Here is a 14,594-nt window from a genome sequence, read left to right on the forward strand (position 1 = left end):
CGGCCCGTGGCAAAGCGAGTCATCCTCGCTGCTGTCCAATGCATTTTGGGACGCAGCATTTATTTAATGCTCATATGACCTAGTGCTGAAAAAAGGTTATATGAAAAAGTGTGAGGGTAGCGGTGGTGCGCTAAACTTGTTCTGTGAGCAGCTGGATGTGAACGATCGATTTTCAACTGTCCGCGCATGCACTGGTGTAATTGAGCTGCGCTGCTATACATCTTTTTTTATCAATGTAACGAGTTGCGAGTCTAGTGCAGGCTGAGTTTTTTTTTTTCCCAGCACCCCCTGCTGAGAATACGTTCTCGCTGCAATGGTTGGACCAGATGTTCTAAACATTTAACGGTCACATAAATCATTACTATTTTTAGAAAATGTATGTTTGTTTCATATAATTGTATTGGAAGTCCTGGTTTTCACTAGGGTTGCCGCGGTGTGGACATTTTCACACCGAGTAATACACTCGTCTCCACACCGGTATTACCGAGTATAAACGGTATAAACTTTGAAACTAGGTCAACCGCCACACAAGCATCGGTTTTTAGACCCTTCTCGTCCTTCAGTTGCCGCCAACGTTCGAAAGCAGCGCCTAGGATTATTCTTGATTTCAGTTTTTCTCTTTCAGCGTTTTTATTATCAATTACTCTCTGAAAAAGAGTTTTCCTTCTCTTTGCTGGTGGTGGTGGTGGTGGTGGGGATGGTGGCGTCTTGTCTGCCATGGAAATGGTCTTCTACTGCTAGGTCCAAATGTGGATTAACTATAGTTCCAGTAGCTACCGCAGGATAACAACAAACAGGAGCTTGCTCTGGGTCACGAGCTCTAGGTCACGAGTACTGCACGAAGGGGTCGCGCGCGGGGCGCGGGGGAGGGGGAGTGCAGTACGACCGTTTGATTGACGTACTTACTGTCCAATGCAACTCGGTGGCAATGGAAATGATTGGCTGGAGTTTTTCGAGCCCTGCCCGTTCCACAGATGATTGACTTGTTTAATTTTCATGTCAGTACTTCTAACTCAGTTGCTGTAAGCGGGTTATGATAAGGATTTCAAGTAATTTTGCAAAAATGGCCAAAAAAGCAAATCACCTATACAACCTTTAAGAAAAGAAGCATATTCCAACTACACCTGCATCTTCCTATACCTGCGTATACATTGTACATTTGCTCAAGGTTAAGTTTTAAAAGTAAATGTAATATGATTGATAATGATTTGGTTTGGTTTTTCACAGATGACCCGAGCCAGCTTTCAAGAATCCCTATTGTCTTTCTGCAAGTGTACTGAATAATTATTAATGTGCTAATATTAATATAACATAATTCCACTTCCAAATTATAATGTATTATAAAAGGAACACATCACAATCAAAGTATTTTTTTTTAATTAAGAACACACAGAACAACAGAACAACAGAACAACAGAACAACAAAACGACAGAAACACCATAATTTAACACCATAACAAACATAACCTCACGCACTCAGTCACTCAGTCACTGTCATTCTCCCTAACCTCCCCCTGTAGCGCCGCCATATCTGCCCTGGAAACGATTTGGTACACCTCGTACCGCACCATGGCTCTATTAGCACTGGAGAGCCTTCTCATGGCAGGGAGGAGGGACATAAAGAAAGTCTCGTCCTCAGAGGGGGGCTGCGGCTGCGGCTGTGGCTGTGGCTGTGGTTGCGGCTGCGAGGCAAGTGTAGCCAGCGGCTCCATGAATGCCAGCATGCCCTGCTCAAAGGGGGACATCTCAGGCCTCCGCCGCTTCCTACCCCTGCCCTCTTCTGGGGGCTGCACGCGCCACTGGCTCCTACCCACAGGTCCACCATCCGCTGCTGGAGCCGTGGCTGGGGCCGGGGCCGGGGCTGCTTCATCTGCTGCTAGTGACAGCGCACCTGCCTCTCGATGCTCCTCTATCACCACCATCACCGACACCGGGGATGGGTTCCGATGCGGGAGGTTGGAGGTGGTCCCTCTATTTTGCAGGAATGGCGCTAGGAAGCCCATCACCGCCATGTACCTCCACACAGGCTGCTTGTCGGCCCCTGCCCCACTCCTCTGGGCTTCCTTCTCCTTCACCCTCTCCCTCCGATATCGGTCCCTGAGGGATCTCCACCTCTTCACACATTCAGCCGCTGTAAATAAATATATGAAATAAAATTATTGATCACATTACAATCTACTTCATTCTTTTCATTATTATTTTCTGTAAAGACTTGAACATTTATGTCTATGTACTCTTTATAATCTATGTAGCAGTAGCTATGCTGTAGCTGCTATGTTACGTTTTTGGATTCTGCACTGCATACACGGTCCAACTCAAATTAATAAATACAGGGATATTGTTTCCAAAACGCATATGTATACAGAAAGTGCATGTTTAAACATGTGTCAGCAATTGCAACTATACATTCTAGGTAGCAGTTAATTATATATTTTGGAGGATGCTAATGCTGGACCATGCATGCTGTATTGCTAGCAGTCATTCAACACTGATTCATTTGAAAAGTAGTACATACATCGAAAATAAATACATATTACCTGTTTCCCCCACCTCCAACGACACATCTTGCCATGCCCGATCTTTTAATGTGGTGTCCCTGTATGTGTACAGGGACTGGTCATACAAAATCGGGCGAGAACCAACGGCGATTATCAGTTTGTCCTCCATTTTTTAAATTAAAGGTTGGGTATGGAATTCGCTTTTTTGGCCATTTTTGCAAAATTACTTGAAATCCTTATCATAACCCGCTTACAGCTACTGAGTTAGAAGTACTGACATGAAAATTAAACAAGTCAATCATCTGTGGAACGGGCAGGGCTCTAAAAAACTCCAGCCAATCATTTCCATTGCCACCGAGTTGCATTGGACAGTAAGGACGTCAATCAAACGGTCGTACTGCACTCCCCCTCCCCCGCGCGTGACCCCTTCGTGCAGTACTCGTGACCCAGAGCAAGCTCCTGTTTGTTGTTATCCTGCGGTACCTACTGGAACTAGTTAATCCACATTTGGACCTAGCAGTAGAAGACACTTTCCATGGCAGACAAGACGCCACCATCCCCACCACCACCACCACCACCACCAGCAAAGAGAAGGAAAACTCTTTTTCAGAGAGTAATTGATAATAAAAACGCTGAAAGAGAAAAACTGAAATCAAGAATAATCCTAGGCGCTGCTTTCGAACGTTGGCGGCAACTGAAGGACGAGAAGGGTCTAAAAACCGATGCTTGTGTGGCGGTTGACCTAGTTTCAAAGTTTATACCGTTTATACTCGGTAATATCGGTGTTGAGACGAGTGTATTACTCGGTGTGAAAATGTCCACACCGCGGCAACCCTAGTGAAAACCAGGACTTCCAATACAATTATATGAAACAAACATTTTCTAAAAATAGTAATGATTTATGTGACCGTTGAATGTTTATAACATCTGGTGCAACCATAGCCGCGGGAACGTATTCTCAGCAGGGGGTGCTGGAAAAAAAAAACTCAGCCTGCACTAGACTCGCAACTCGTTACATTGATAAAAAAGATATATAGCAGCGCAGCTCAATTACACCAGTGCATGCGCGCACAGTTGAAAATCGATCGTTGTGTTCACTTCCTTCACACCATGGTTCACATCCAGCTGCTCACAGAACAAGTTTAGCGCACCAACGCTCCCCTCACACTTTTTCATATAGCCTTTTTTCAGCACTAGGTCATGAGCATTAAATAAATGCTGCGTCTCAAAATACCTTGGACAGCAGCGAGGATGACTCGCTTTGCCACGGGCCGAAACAGTTCGGAGCGACCACAGCCAGAGCGAACACAGCGGGGCAGATGAGTGTCAGGAATAGTCTTTGGTGTACACATCAGTACGGCCTATTTGCACTACTGTTTAGTGGCAATGCAGTGTTTTATTCTATGCCTTTTTATTTTCGTATATTATTTCAATGAATACAATTTATTTATTCATAAAAACAAGATCTGGTCTTCAAATCTTTTTTCCAAATATAGGTCACAATGGGGTTTGTGTTTATATTCGGACCAATACGGTACAGCGGGCGCTCACATGACGTTAAGCATTTCCTGGTGCATAATGTGACGCTTCAGAACCTAAAATCCCGTTTCTCCCCGTTGACACGGCAACACATAACCGGCGTTTTCAGAAATCTCCACTTTGGCTGGAGTTTTTAGAAATTATCGTTTTCTGTGATAAGACAGGGCCTCGGACAGGGGGTGTTGCAGCACCCCCAGCACCCCTACTTACCGCGGTACTGGGTGCAATTTACAGCTGAATGTAGTGCCATGTTGTTAAACGAAAACCTACGCTAGCCTGGCTCGCTCTCGCGCATCTCTGTTCGCGCTCGTGCATGATTGCGCGTCCAGGTACTTGGAATGGGTGGAGTCAGAGTCAGCGTTGAAGGAGAGGGGGTAGGACCATTTGAGTTGTGTATTTTCAAAATCTGCTGGCGTTTCGCAAATCCCATACCCAACCTTTAACTTCGCCGCCGCTCTCCCGCTTTCCAGTATCGAGCCCGAGTCGCGTCACAGTGCTTAAATTTGCATACGCGATCTGATTGGATGACGGAACCGTCGCTGCCGAAAAAGTTGAACATTTTTCAACTTTCTGACGGTGGCGAACGCTCCAACTGAACGGACGGATCCACAATGCATTGCGCGTCCGTCCCCATTCAAAGTCAATGGGCAACGGTCAACTGACGGAGGTAGTGGGCACGGGGCGTTACGCCTCGTGCCCACTGCACCGTCAGTCAACGGACGTGGGAAGGCGTGGCTGACTGATGGGGGAGTAGTCTTTGCAGAGGCATCCGTCAGCCAATCAAATCACTTCGCCGGGTTCTTCCCGCTTCTTCCTGCTTGTTGCGAGGCAAGATGACCCGCTTTCCCGCTTTCCAGTATCGTCAGAGCCCGAGTCGCGTCACAGTGCTTAAATTTGCATACGCGATCTGATTGGATGACGGAACCGTCGCTGCCGAAAAAGTTGAAAATTGTTCAACTTTCTGACGGTGGCGAACGCTCCAACTGAACCGACGGATCCACAATGCATTGCGCGTCCGTCCCCATTCAAAGTCAATGGGCAACGGTCAACTGACGGAGGTAGTGGGCACGGGGCGTTATATAGTTATATAGTGGGCGGTGCCCACGCTGATTGGTGCATAGTTGAAATTTTCAGTGCGCGCAACTGCGTGCACGGAACAAGCCCATTAGGCGGAGCCTAGACGGCTACGCCTACAATCATAGAACTAGAGTTATAATAACATAACTATCGATTTCACCAGGCATATGGGGGCGCGGCAGGAGTGCCTCTACGTAGATGATTTCCTGGATATGTGAACAAGTGAATCGCAAACGTTGTCCGAGTGTTTAGCGCTCTGCACAGCCACCCCAGACTGTCAGCAAGTAATACGTCGAAATGCATGTACGTACGTCATTATTTGACACTTTAGTATGGTTAAACATGACTATCAATCATTATAACGACGTTTATAGGTCATAAAGGTCGAAAATGCATAATAGGTCCCCTTTAAATGGATCCATTTAACCGGAAACTTGTCTTTTATTACGATTAAAAAGAAGGAAGAAATAGTAATTCTGACCAGTTTTTGTTTTGTAGTTCAGCAGATGAAATAAAATGATTTAATGACATGGATTAGAGCCATAGATTCGATTTAACTTTTTTTTTTAGCACTTTAGATCAACTAAATAATAATTGCATAATTGATATCACTTTAGTATGTTAAAGTTCACAGATCGCGACTGCTTTTATAGTTTGATTAGCTGGGCTAATGGTTTAATTATAACTGATTGTCAAATCTATTGTAGCCCTAATTTCAACATACAATTTCCACATGCATTTCTCATAAAATGAACGTGTCACGAGTCATGACACTGTAAAAATCGTAGCTAGTCACTTACTTGTTGCAGCGGTACTTGACTTTCCTCCAGTTGCTCAGTGATCCTCGTCTGGTCTGGTGCCTTCAAGAAGGTGGCTAGAGTGTTTTCCCTTCACATGATAAAATGAGTTGCACTCTAAATTCCTCACTGCATCCGTCAATACCCCAAAGAAACCTGAAATCGGATCTGCGACTGTGCAGTCGATTGACATGGCTCAACAAATGTATCAGTGAAAAAGCAATAAAAACGCAGCAGATAACGCCCCGCCAAAGCATCTTGAACTTCAACCCAAACAAAATTGAAACACTAGTAATGCAGACCATGAAAAGGGTGGAAAAAGGATCGTAAAATGACGGCAACAACTATTTAGCGCAGACGTTTATCACATTATCTGGCAATATAAGGGAGGCCAGTGAGTCAAGTGTTTTCTATATATAGATATATTCGCCATAATAATGGCTGTGAATAACCTGTGGAATGAGTGTATATTTAAATATATTTAGGTAATTTCACCCATGACTGCATCAGTTAATCATATTCTCTATATTAACAATATTTCAAATGTCTCGCAACCCCCCTTTATGTAATGGTACTATCCAATGGGAAAGCGCGGGAATGAGGTCAGGTGCACGTAGCTAGCTTTAGCACATAGGTGGCTGGCTGAATCGCTGGCTTTCTTTGCGGCAGACTCCAGAACTGAAGCAGAAGCCGTTCATGCTGCACGACCGAGAGTCGTTAGTTTTAACAACGCCACGATGGAAGAGATGCCATACATCCGGGCATGGATCATATAACAACCGCAGTATTGAAAGGTATTGTATACTTGCATATTAATTGTATATTTGTTTATACCTGTACCTCTCATTAGCCAGATAACATATGTATTTGAATTGGAAAGTTGGCTAGCAAGGTTATTAAGGGTGTGCACATTTACAAACGGTTACACACGGACATTTTAACCATTTCAAAAATGCACTATGGGGGAGAGGGGCAACACGTGGCGTACCCCTAGTTAACATGCTAAACTAGCTAGCTAGAGTTTGGCGATGAAGGAAACTTTGTTTCATAGCCGTTTTTCCTCCTTCCTCTTGCTGTTGTTCAGTTCCAGCTGCTCTGAGTGTAGTCTCCAAGAAAAGACCTTGCATTTCAAATACAAATGTATACATACCTAATTAGACCTCTGCGCGCGATCTGCCACGTTGCCCGGGTCGCGGTAGTCCCTCAAGTGGTGACCATGTTAACTGGTGACCCTCAGCCGAATGCTTCGCTTGTTGTCGTGGCTACGCCAGATGTTGGAAATCGGGACCAGAAACGTAGCTGTCCTTGCGATTGCCTCTTTGATTTGTTATTCAATAAAATGTCAAAAACATTACAATCTCATTCGTTTTTGGAGTGTAATTGGAAGAAACGTGTCAAGTAGAACCGTTTTAAGCCGAAAAAAATGGAAAATGAATGTTTAAAATATGATACAGTACGGGATTCGAACTCACACCATTGTGGGGAAAAAAAAAATAACAATCCGCAATTCCATTCCATTGTGCCGTTGACCCACTAGGGAATTCGCCGCCGTAGTATAATATAATTCGCAAATACTTCTTGAAAACACGAAAGGCAGCCAGATCAACTTGTGACCCTACTTTCCATGCAGTGGTGTAGTCTATTTTATTGTAGTGGGTATACTGTGATGATTCCCTCCCAGCCTCGTACAAACCCGTCCGACCGGTACGTGTACGTGTGTGGCACTTATGGGGTGTCGCACCACACTCACCAACGCAGGGGTCTACAACCCGCTGATTTAAGAGTATAATGATGATCAACAATCATGGAAAGCTGAGTAGGTTTATCAGTTTTAATAACAGTATGAACAAATAGAACACAAAAATGACAAGTTGTCCTTTGTATATCTATAGTAGCAATAGCACATGCTAAACAAGGACAAAATCTACTCAATATAATTTAATGAACTGTTAACATCCATGGCTAACCAGTGCATGAGAAGGAGATGACAGGAGACTAATGTTTCACTCTTTCAATAGCTCTAATTTGAGCTCTTACTGTTGTTATCTAACATACCATACAGTAATTGAATTGTGTAAAAGTGTGAAATTACTGCACCTTAAAAATGACCATGAATTAGCTATACTCTCATTTGCATAGTGATTAACATTATGAATTTAAATTGTGTATACCTGTATGTTGGCTGACATTTACCTACAACTTTTTTTCCCTCCACTCTAACCAAGGATGACTGTTTTTAAATTCCCTAGCCTGACACCCAGTCTGAAAGGCTGGCCAGGGGTTCTCATCTAAAAGTAACAAGGAGATATAAAGTGGGATTAAAACATTGTCTTCTGTTGACTACTTATTATGTGGTTTACACATTAATATGGGAGGACTGGACACACACACACACACACGCACGCCCACGCACGCACACACGCGAGAAGGAGGGGCTCGGCCCGCCAACTAACGTGCAGAGATGCAGGGGCAGCTTCGCGCTTCATAACAGAGACAGGGCAGAGCGCGAGCGCGCAGCGGGAATTTTATGAATGGTGAATGTAGGAGATTACTTCCCCTGCTTAAAGTATTTTATTGCAGTTATACCCAACCGATATTTCCGAAAAATAAACACAGAAGTGAAAGATCTGTCACAAGACGATTGATACGTATCCGTGCACATTTTTAAGTGGGTATACGCAAATCCTGGTGCGTTCCCAGTGGGTATACGGCGTATACCTGCGTATCACGTAGACTACACCACTGTTTCCATGTAGTTATGACCATGCATTGGTCGCGTATCCCAAAAATAAGACGCCTTTACATCCAGTTAATCCAAACCTAATGTTGTGTTGCCCTCCACTGCTTGAAACTAGCCAAAAACACTGTTATGCGCTCATTCTATCATTTCGGTCGCCTGATGTGGTGTTGTCGCATCCTCCTTCTTAATATCCTCTCTGTAAGCAAAGCAGCGAATTCGGAAATCAATGTGACGCAAGGCGATACCACTTTGAGACACAACGTTTATTCACATGAAAACAAACATTACGAGATTCGAAATCATACCATTGTGGGGAAAAATATAACAATCAGCAATTCCATTCCATTGGGCCGTTGACCCACTTGGGAATTCGCTGCCGTAGTATAATAGAATTCGCAAATACTTCTTGAAAACACGAAAGGCAGCCAGATCAACTTGTGACCCTACTTTCCATGTAGTTATGACCATGCATTGGTCGCGTATCCCAAAAATAAGACGCCTAAACCTAATGTTGTGTTGCCCTCCACTGCTTGAGCGCTCATTCTATCACTTCGGTCGCCTGATCAGGTGTAGCCAGGGGCGCTGCCAGGAATTTTGGGCCCTATGAAAGATTCTAATTTTGGGCCCCCCCCAACATCTATCGACTGTTTTGGTAAACATGGCCCAGCATCACAATAGCACTTCAGTTAGACTTTTCGTTGCCCCTTCATGGAGTATGGGTTTGTGTGACTTTAAATAAGGGTATGAACTTACTTATTAAACGTATTTCATTCAGTTAGTGACATCATGTAATTCAAGTAATAAACTAAGTATTTATAGCCTACTGTCTTTTAGGCAGCAGTCTTATACATATTGTCCAATAGCTGCTTAAACACAATTTTACAACAATGTCCTTCTCTCATGCTAAAATTGGACTTGACCCAGTTTGGTTTCAACACATCAACTTTTCAGCAAATCCAAACACACTGTTTTCCACACAACACAAATACCTATGGAAATCCAATGGAATTTTGTGTTGAAAATAAAGCTGTGTGTACAGATTCACAAATACAGAAATTTGATTGTTATGCTAAAATTGTCTGTAAGCAGCTTGAAACTGTACTACAATTGTCAGTTTGATTATTGGTTACCCATTCATGTAGTTAGTGACCTTGCTTTGTAATTGAGAGTACATTACAATGTTAAACCAGTATATGGCAGCATAAGCCTGTGGATGCTTCACAGCCAGAGCCCCAAGAAACCATAAGAGTACTCACAATTTCATACCTTGTATAACTGCAATAGTCTTTTCAGAAGACATGATGCACTGCAAAAAAATCCACCGTTTCTGCTTACTTTAAACACATATTTATTATGCAAGTACAATTTCAAATTCCATAAATAGTACATAAAAAAGATACATTAAAAAGATAGACTCTTATAGGAACTGAATTAACATTACAATTGCTTGACATCAACACAAATATTTACACTTCAGCTTCAAACAATATGGAAAAAAAATCTCAATTTACACTGTTCATGAATAAAAAGTTTAATTGCTGAAGTCTAAAGTGCAAAAAATAGCTCCAAGTAACAATCAAAATGTAAACAAAGAACATAATTTACAGTGCAATTGCATACAATATCAATGGATCCACATTGTAGACATCAATAAAAATATACAAGTAACAAGAGTTACAGTAAAAGAAAGAAAAACATTCTGTTTTCTCGAACCTAACGACTGACCGTCAAATACTGAAATATGATCTAGCCTAGAAGGCACCCTCATTCAAAACTTTCATCCTAAAGCAACTAACATCCTACCAAACTAATGTTGCTTACCTCCTTCTCCGAAATGGAATCCAGTCGTGGTGGCCGTGGGCGGATCTTGTCCTCCTCCTGAAGTTGAAAATGCACATATTTAAGACACGTTAGGTTCTTTTGAAAAAAATATTTTGTATTAAAAGACTAGTTTATCACGGTCGTTCGTCCACATTTGCCGTTTGTTCGCTGTGACAATAAAGGTGGAGTTTTTAAATAGGAAACTATGCTAACTAGCATGCTCTCTTGGAGGCTAATCCAAGAATTCTGCTTGTTAGCCTACCATTTGATAGAGTTTGAAAACGCAAGGTCATTGAGTGAGCATACCTTCTTTATTGGCGAACAATTGAGTGACCAGTTGCCTGCCTCTTTTGGCCCTCTCCTCTTTCTCCCGTCTTTCCTTCAGTTTTTGCCAACCTGACTTAATTTCTGTAGCTGTCACCACCAGCTCACCATCATGTGGTTAAGACCTGACCTCAGCCAGCCCAGCCGCTCTGTACACCTGCTGCCAGTGCCAGCATCTCACATTTCGGATGCTGTTCGATTCAACGCATCGTGCGTTGCGGCTGAACCATTTCGCAAGAGCTCAGGGGGAAGGCCAAATGACAATATGTTAATTAACTAACGAAAACGTTATGGAAATCGACAGTTGTGAGTTTAATACGTTTATTTCCAATTACCATTTCTTTGTAATGAGACATTTATAAAAAAAAAAAAGGCAAGAATATTAATATTATATTATTAATTGCCATCCGCGGGCCGTGGGCCGTGCTGCGTTGGGCTGGGCCCTTAGAATCAGTACCACTTTTCCCCGCCAGGCAGCGCCCCTGGGTGTAGCAGCATAAGTGCATGTATAGAATAAGTGCATGTATAGAATAGAGTCTTTAGGATGTCCTCCTTTTTTAAATTCAAATAAGCTAAACAATGTAAGAGTTTATGATTTAAGTATACATATTGGGGTGAGTTCAAGGAAAATAGTGTAGAAAATGTATCCAACAATGCGCTCTCGGAAACAATTTTATTCCAAATTAAAGACAACTTCTAATTGTATTAGTATCTAGGGTTAGGTAGTATTTATTTCAACTCATATTATGGTTTTTTACGTTAAGCGAAGGCAAGATAAGATTAAGATTTCTTTGACGAAAAATAACAATAATGATAATATTTGTAGGTGTTTTCTTTAACATCTTGAGGCCAAACAAATAGGCAGGCCTGCTAGGCCCTGGGGCTTCAGCTCAGGTAAGCCTGTGCATTAAGGCGGCCTTGCATGGGAGTGACACATAAAAAGGGCCCAGAGTGTAGAAATTACCTAATCAATTAATTGCTGATTGCACTATATAAGGGTGGCTCGAATGTTAGAATGATGTTGGAGTAGGTAGTAGGGCTGGGCGATATGGACAAAATCTTATATCACGATATGAGTCATTTTATATCACGATATGGATATATATCACGATATGGTATTTTTGAAGTAAATTAAAATAATAAATGGCTTAAAATAACCATACTTCACATTTGATCAGTTTTTTATTTTATTATGAACTTGAATTTCCATGCTTACAAAGGAGTAAGTAGCGAACAATCTGTCATTAACTGCAGTGTCATATAGTGCAAACATCTTGTAAACATTGAACAGTTTTTTCAATACAAATAACATTTTTTTTTTAAAGGTGTGCTTCACACCTGCCTGGACACTCTGCTGCAGGGCCCCGTTGTGGCGAAACTGCAGTTCCATCCACCGCCATTTCTTTTTTCTTTTTTTTTCTCGGTATAAACGATATGGCCAAATCTCTCCCGTAGACACTTTCGTATCGTCCACGGTATGATATCGTCATATCGCCCACCCCTAGTAGGTAGCATATACGAGATAGAGACAGAGATAGAGATGGAGAGCGATATAGTAAGCGAGATAGAGAGAGAGATGGAGTGCGTTAGAAAGAGTTAAGAGATAGAGCGTTAGATAGTGTTAGATAGAATTAGATAGAGAGCGAGAGATAGAGAGATAGAGTTAGATATAGTAGAGAGCGAGAGATAGTTAGATAGAGAGCGAGAGATAGAGTTAGATATAGTAGAGAGCGAGTGATAGAGTTAGATAGAGAGCGAGAGATAGTTAGATATAGTAGCGAGCGAGTGATAGAGTTAGATAGAGAGCGAGAGATAGTTAGATATAGTAGAGAGCGAGTGATAGAGTTAGATATAGGCCTAGTAGAGAGCGAGAGATAGAGTTGGATAGAGAGCGAGAGATAGAGTTAGATAGAGAGAGAGAATGGATCCGATCCTTATCAAGGAACTTATTGACTTCAAAGTCAATAATCGTTACCCTGATATTGCACCGAAGAGTCAGAGGTTCATCATTAAACGAAGAGCCTCCCACTTCGTGCTCCAGGGTAAGTAAAAATGTTATAAGAATTACATGACAATGTGAATAATCAAATAAAAAACGCTAATGTTAATATTAAATTGAGCTTTTCTGACCAGATGGAGACCTATTCTACATCTGTAGAAGGAGGCAGGGGAGGGAGCATTTGGCCAAAGTCGTTTGCTTGGCGGCCGCGGCCAACCTCATATTTGAGGAAATGCACTGTTGCCGTGTTGGTGGTCACTGCGGTGTCGAGAAGACCCACAATGCAGTGATCAGCCGATACTACTGGCCTGGCATGGAGGCGGACATTGGCAAATGGGTAAGTTAGAATCGTCCCCCCAATTTACTTTGTTTATTTAAAAATGATGGCCTAAATTAGGCCTTGCGGCCTCATATTACCTCATATGTAGCTACCAACGTAATTGGTGTTCCGGCGCCAGGTGCGACGGAACCTATGTAGCTACCAATGTAATTGGTAGCTACCAATTACATTGGCATGAGGTAATATGAGGCTGCGAGGCCAAGGGCCACCCCTGCCCATAAAATAATAACATTGGTAGTTAACAATTTGATAATTTCTTTAGCCTGTATTAATGAAATATTTACTTTCTTAGTAATGTAAAATAGTATCACTCAAGACCGACGGACCCGGGAAACGGACTGATTGATTTATCATAATGCTGATGAGGTGTCAAGCGCTGTTCGACACATGCACGCGCCTGCACCTCCCCCCCCCCCCCCCCCCCACTGAAATCATTCTGGCGCCACTGGGCCTAATTAATGATCGGTCAAACCAAAACTACTCATTCCCTTTCACTTATGAAATGCATTGATTTGAGTAATATTTGACTTCAGGTTGCCCAGTGTCCAGAGTGCCAGAGGAAGCAGGCCAGTCTCAAGGAAAAGGCTGAGTACCACCCAATAGTGGTGAGGTTATTTGTGCAACTGAATGTCCTATGCAGCGAAATGTGCTTACATACTAGCTACTTTCTATACTAATGTGTAATTAATTGATCAATAAACCGTTTCAGGTATCCGAGCCTTTTGAGCTGGTGGGAATGGACCTTATGAGGCTCAGTGCAACAGAGAGTGGTAATCAATACATTTGTGTGACGGTTAATTATTTCACCAAGTGGGCAGAGGCCTACGCTCTGAAGACTAAATCTGCAGAAGAGGTGACCAATTGTATTCTCGATTTTGTATACAAATTTGGTGCACCTCAAAGACTGCTTACAGACCAGGGAACTGAATTTAAGAGCCAGGTAAAACCCTCAAGACCAATATTTCCTATTTCTTAAGAATCAACACTGTAATGCTAACTTGTTTTCTGATTAATGGAATAAGGTGAATGCTCGACTTTGTCAAGCCCTGGGGATTAAACGAAGTTTCTCGTCACCATACCACCCTCAGACAAATGGGCTAGTGGAGAAGCTTAATGGCACCATACAGAGGTAAGTCGCATATTGTTGAATTGGCAGATATCATGCAAAATATAAATTCAGGCTAAATTACGTTATGTCCAAATTACATTTTCAGGTCTCTCAGAAAACTGGCGGAGGACAACCCTAAACAATGGGATAAGTTCCTCCAGCCAGCAATGTCCCGCTGCGGACCAAAAAGCAGCTGACAACGCAGTTCAGCCCGTATTTTTTTATTGTTCGGCAGAGAGGCCAAATACCCATCTTGAGGTGCCACAGAAGTACGAGGTAGGTGGCGGTATTTGTATATGTGTCTAGGGATTGTGGTCATTTTGACTTGACTAAATAGGTGAGATTATAACA

At 42.6% G+C, this 14,594-nt stretch overlaps 1 long non-coding RNA gene across 1 annotated transcript; it reads right to left on the reverse strand.

Annotated features, from left to right (window-relative positions):
- Window positions 1-9,982: 9,982 nt before the first annotated feature.
- Window positions 9,983-11,280, reverse strand: LOC115536980 (uncharacterized). The gene is made up of 2 exons (XR_003974758.1): window positions 10,779-11,280; window positions 9,983-10,529 (listed from the first exon to the last, which is right to left on the reverse strand). It is a non-coding gene; the product is annotated as an uncharacterized LOC115536980 (long non-coding RNA).
- Window positions 11,281-14,594: the final 3,314 nt, after the last annotated feature.

The sequence above is a fragment of the Gadus morhua genome, chromosome 23 (assembly GCF_902167405.1).
Source record: "Gadus morhua chromosome 23, gadMor3.0, whole genome shotgun sequence".
Lineage (NCBI taxonomy): Eukaryota > Metazoa > Chordata > Actinopteri > Gadiformes > Gadidae > Gadus > Gadus morhua.